The sequence below is a fragment of the Camarhynchus parvulus genome, chromosome 10 (assembly GCF_901933205.1).
Source record: "Camarhynchus parvulus chromosome 10, STF_HiC, whole genome shotgun sequence".
Taxonomy (NCBI): domain Eukaryota; kingdom Metazoa; phylum Chordata; class Aves; order Passeriformes; family Thraupidae; genus Camarhynchus; species Camarhynchus parvulus.
Window position 1 is genome coordinate 18,064,146 of NC_044580.1, and position 6,016 is coordinate 18,070,161.

The window sequence follows — 6,016 nt, forward strand, 5'->3', positions numbered from 1 at the left end:
CAGAGCAGCAGGCAAATCTCAGAGATTGTAACTTGCAATGATACAGTGAAACTAATTGTTTAATTATAAAATGCTTGGAAGAGGAAATAATTTGAGGTACAAATAGATTTTATTAAAAATAATTATATGCAGGAAGAGCAGGGACAGGTTTTATCCCAGCTGTGGTTGCAGACAGCATTTCAGGGTCATCATAGCAGGGCTCTGGCAAGGGCATGTCTGGATACAGGGCCAGTTATCACAGAGAAATTTCTGAGTAAAAGCCTGAACTAATCCAGAAATGGTGTTAAAAGGTATACAATAGCTGAATTGAATGGAAATGTTTAAATTAGTCCTTTGCTAATGAGAAAACTCTGCATAATACAACCAACCTCCAGCAGAAGAGTCAGGTCTGGCCAACAAAGGATGAGAAACAAAAATAGTTGTGCATATAGAGAAAAAGTAACTTTTATTTCAATACAGTTTTAGCTGCATTGGAAAGGGTTGGGTTTCCTTCTTGGATGACCTGTATATAAAAACCACTTTAATTTAGTACAAGGTCATAGTCTGGTTGCAAAGAAAAGTCAACCTTGGTGTGAAATATGATGAAGAACATGGAAAAATTGAAAACAGTAATCCTGAAAATCATGTCTGAAAGCAAAACCCCAGGGGGCTGCTGCTCCCACAGTGGCACAGCACAGGTTTTGGGAGGAAATGAACTCTCTGGGATGCTTTGCCCTCTGGAATTGAAGCTCTGCAGTGGCCTGGGGTGTGTTTGCATGTGTGCCTGGGCATGAAGGTGCTCCAGCCAGAAAAGAGACAACCCAAGATGGAAAGGACATGGGCTGGGATCCTTCCGGGGGTGGAGAACATGCCCTGCTGGGCTGGAAAGGCTCTGGGAATGTGTTTACTGCCCCAGGCCAGCAGCAGGGCTGGTGCTGCCTTGCCTGGTCCCGACTGATGCAATACCCAGCCAGGGCCGTGGACAGCTGCGGCACAGGAATGGGAATTCCTCCCGACCCAGAGAGTGCACAGCAGGGAAGAGCATAATCTCCGTGATTTACAGGCTGCAGCTCTAGTTTAAAATACATTAAACTCCAACTATTTAATTACTGGGCACTACCAAATCACAGAGACAGAGGAGTCAGTCACGTCTGCTAATGCCAACATTTATCATCCTATTTATCTACTCCAGCTTCTGAGACCCATATTGAATCACTTTCCTGTATTAGCTAATAACGGATGGGTTTATTCCTTGTACCTCTGGGCGGCCCTCGATGGATATTATCACACTGCTGGCAGCACACATCCACCTAGGGAGAGATAAACTGGTTTAGAGCATATAAAGAATCATAATCACCAGCCAAAACTCAAATCCAAATCAAAGACTTTTTCTCTGCTGCCTCCTGCCCCCAGATACTAATTCTCACCAGAGAGTAAATGCAAACAGTGCTCAGCCTCTCTGGCTGAAAAGTGGAAACCTCCTGATACTTCTGAGAAATCATTAAATACCTACATTTTATGGTTACAGATACAGAAAAATGAAGCGACTGACTGAGAGTGGGGGAGCTCCAACAACACGCCCCTGATCTGCTCACCTGCACAGGGAGAGCAAAAATGAGCTGGTACAGGCATGGAGGCAGAACACCCATGAAAGAAAATCAGTAGGTAAAGCAAATTTATCCAAGGAAACATACTGGCTGTTCAAAGAACAGCGAGAGGAGAGTGAGAAACTGCCAGGTGCTCAGCAAAGCTGCTCCTTGTGTTCAGCCTGTTCCCAGTAAAGTCCTGATCAACTCAGCACGATCTTCTTCTGTCTAATTTTCCCACTGGAAATGCTATGCTTTTTATTTTGCTTGCTTATGCTGCTTTTCATAAGGAAAACAATTTTAAATTGCTCTATATGGAAACTTTCAGCAGTCTTATTTTCAGAAGAAATACTCAGCATCCTCTCAGCTTTGCACAGTTGTCAGTCCTTAAGCTGAGCATGAAGAGGAAGAAAAAGAGGCTTTTTCCTCTTCCCAGGGAGCCCAAAAAAGCATAATAAAGCATATATCTTTTTATTCCATGGCAGGTTTTGTTGCTGGTGCTTTTACTTACATCACTATGATGATTATCTCATTATAGCATATTTATTGCACCCTGTCATAAATATATATATATATATATATATAAATATATAATCTGGTGATTTATTATTAACCCCATCACCCTCCAGCTAATTCTATTAGCCAAGCAGGTAATCCTGCCTTTTGATGCTTGAAAAACCTGAATATGCTGAGCTCTGACCAAGCGGTCGTAACAGAAAAGGCAGCTCCATAAGGAACTGCAGGGAAATCAGGGAAATTATATGTGAATCTTCACAAAGTCCCCTGGAAGAGTTCAGACATGGAGCTGTCTTAATTGATAGCATGGCCACTTAGGGGACCAGTATCCATAGAAACTCCAGGGCCTTGACAAGATGACAAACAACGCCGCGAGAGCCTAATAATAGGAGGAATAATGATGTGTGGCCAAAAAAACCCAACAACAACAACAACAAGAAGCCAGGCATATCTCATGGCATCGAATGGGTGGGCCCAGCTAATGAAAGCCTGGCAGATCTCCGTGACGGCGGCGGGAGGGAGGCAAAGCACGACTGGAAGAGGGAAGAAAAGAGTCGCCAAAGGCGGATGGGATTCCAGTCCCAGGGAAAAGCCCCGCGGCAGACGGTGCCACTGGGGATGTGGCTGTGGGGCTCTGGTGTCCATGTACATCGGCCATAAACTGGGAGCAGCATCACTGGGAGCATCTCACGGATGATGTCGAGTTTTGCAAGAGTCACCCCATTGCGGGTGATGTTTTGGCCACCGCGGATGTCCAGTCAGGCTGGGACCGGGGAACCCTTGGGAACCGCAGCGGGTGGTCCCTGCCCCTTTTCAGAGCCTCTCGCCGAGCTTTAATCACCTCTTGACCCGAGCTCGGCTCGTCCTGCGCCACTCGCGGCACAACTTTCCCAGGCGCGCGGCGCCGCAGCCCGGCCCTCGCCCGCCGCTCGGGGCTGCGCGCACGCCGCTCCCGGGGCGCATTGTCCCGCCGCTCCTCATTGTTCGGGGAGCCTGACCTTCTTCTTAATTAGCTTAAAACCGCACAATAAAAAAAAAATCTAAAAAGGGAAAAAAAGGAAGGAAAAAAAATAGAAGGAAAAAACGCCCTCGGTAAAAGCCAGTCGCAAATCAAAAGAGGCAACAGTGAGAGCAAGCAATGTGTCACCACAAGTGTCCGAGTCAATGGAAACCTTGTTAGGTGGGGAACAAGGGTCTGCGCTAACAAGCTCTTATCTGTGTTTTTGTTTTCTATTGAAGGTGCATGTCATTAGGAGGAGTGTTAACAAGAGCTCTCAATAGCTTCATATGGCCAATGGCCTCTGAATATTCATGAAGGTGTGAACAGAATGTGGGAAAGCGGTGGAAGAAAAGGCAAGAAAAGCGGCAAGAGGGCTGATTGTGCCGGGAAGAAAGGAGCCAGGGCTCTGTGGGAAAAAGGGATCCTGAATCCCTCAAACAAGAGCGTATTCCCTAGGCAAAACCTGTCCTTCAAGCTGTGGGATGGTATTGATGGAGCCAAGGAGGTGGGATTTTTCTGAGCAGCGCTGGCAGTGAACCAGCTTCTGGCATTTGAGGTAACAGTGCCCAGGGTTTTTTTAAACTAAAATCACAGCAGCTACTGGCACCTGTTTTTGGAGCTGTGCAACCCTCTCTCCAGGCTTACTGGATCACAGGAGGGATCCAGAAGGTGGTTTTCCCTGGATGCCAGATATTGAAATGGGGATGAACTCACAGCAGATAGAGAAGACAGGAGGCAAAGGAGCAAGTCTGGATTGTGCTCCAGCACTGCAGTGCTCATCATGCCGAGGGAACAACTCATCTACACCCAGACAAAATCCTGGAATCACAGAATCAGAGACTGTTTCATTTGGAAGGAACTGCAGACACCATCTCATTCCATCCCCTGCCATGGGCAGGGACACCTTCCACTATCCCAGGTTGCTCCAAGCCCATCCAACCTGGCCTTGAACACTTCCAGGATGGGGCAGCCACAGCTTCTGTGGGCATCTCCATGGCCTCCTCTGGACTCACTCCACATCCTCCTGATGTTGGGAGCCCCAGTCAGACACTGCACACCTGCTGCCCAGCACCTGCCTCCCCTCCTGCACCTCCCTGCATCCCCAGCTCTAGAGAAATCCCTCACTTGCCTCTGGCAAGAGCCCAGAAGGGCTTCCCAGGGGCAGCCAGGATAAGGAAAGATGCTTTTCCTACACACCACCTCTGTAGGCTGTGCAGCCGCTGCTTCTGCTCCGTCATGGGGCCAGGGATTTCAGCTGGGCTGGTTTAACACAGAGCTCTTGCTCTGCTCATTTTGGAGCAAAATTATACTGCAGAGTTGCCTCTTCTTGAAAGGCTCCAATCTCGTGTGTCAGTGCCAGATAAATAGTTTGCATTCAACAAATCAATGAATAGAAACAAAGTACAGCAAAATAATGTCAAGTCATTTCACTGATAACGACAGCTGCTGGGCTGCAAGGAGACAGGGAGAGCAGGAGGGGGTGTGGGGGAATAGATTAAAAAATGTAAAAAGCAATGAATCACAGCTGGGGGGGAAATCATAAAACCACAAGCCACCGCAGCTCCCACACAAACATACACGGTATTTACTCATCTATTTCTAACAAAATTGCAAGTAGAATAGGAAGGAAAAGAGGGAGGGCAATGGTGAAAGCAAATTGTTCAAACTATCTTTGTTGGAAAAGCAAAAGGGCTTTTCTTCCAGCAGGAAGCAAACAGCATGGCTCCAAGAGCTGAGGGAGGGAATGCAGTCCCGGCCCTGCACCACCACTCCTTCCTCCCACAGGTCCCTACCTTGCTGCTTTTGGGTCATCATTTCCTTGCTGCTGGTTTTCACCTTGGAGCAGTCTCTTGCTGTTTCCTTTTACAAGAGGAAATCCTGATTTTGGAAACGTGCAGCCCTGCAGGGCCAGTCCAGTGTGTTGTGTGCCTGTGCCGAGGAACTCAACTGAACCAGCACTGGTTCTCCATAGGTCTGTTTGGCAGAAGCAGTCTGGAAAAGGATTCTCCTGAGAAAAGACTTGATGCTGGGGAGGAAAGCACAGCCCTTTAATCCCAGCTGCCATTTGCAGTTTTGTTATTAATCCCATAAAATAGCAGGAGGGTTAATTGTGCTCAGGCCCTAAGTTCTTCCAGGAAAGATTTTCCTGTTGTCCAGTCAAAGACCAGCACTGTGACCCCAAACACTAAAAATATACCATGCCTTTAGCCTGAAAGGACTTTGCTAAATCTTCACTCCTTCCCCTCACACTTCAGAAGCCTCCATGGATGCACACTGAGGATTGCAAACTGGGAACCTTGTATAGGAATGGGGCAGAGCACAGGCCAGTGCTTCCCCCACTCCTGAACAGGGGGTGCTTCTCTGTGGGTGAAAAAGCAGGAACGAATAAAAACATGAATTTTATCTGCCTTGAGCCACCCCCTGACCTTCTGGGATAGCACTACATGGAACTGGGGTGCCTGCAAAGCCCATTCTGCTCAGAGAGACAAACAGGAGGCTGAGCACAAGGTGACTGCACAAAGGGACATCTCTTCTCTTGCACTGCTCATTCCATTCACACAGGTTCCTCTGCCGGGGCACCAGGGCCACCTCCTCCCCCGTGGCACTTGTCCCACCTCGGCCAGGCTGCGTCCTGCAGTCCCCGGTGCGACAGCTCCGGCTGGTGGCTGCCGAGGGCTGTGACCAACATTCACATGGAAACACTCAGGAGAGGGAACACGGCTGTGCCAAGGAAATGCCCGATCCTTCTGATGGTATCCATCTCCCGAACCACAAGGGACAGGAACCATGGCAGACGCTTTTGTGGAACACCCGATGTGCATCAAACACACATCACTGCTGCTTTCCACAGCGCAACGAGGGCACAGATTTAATTACACACAAGCTCTCCTAAATCAAGGAGAGAGACAGCTGAAAAAGGGTGGAAAAAAACCAA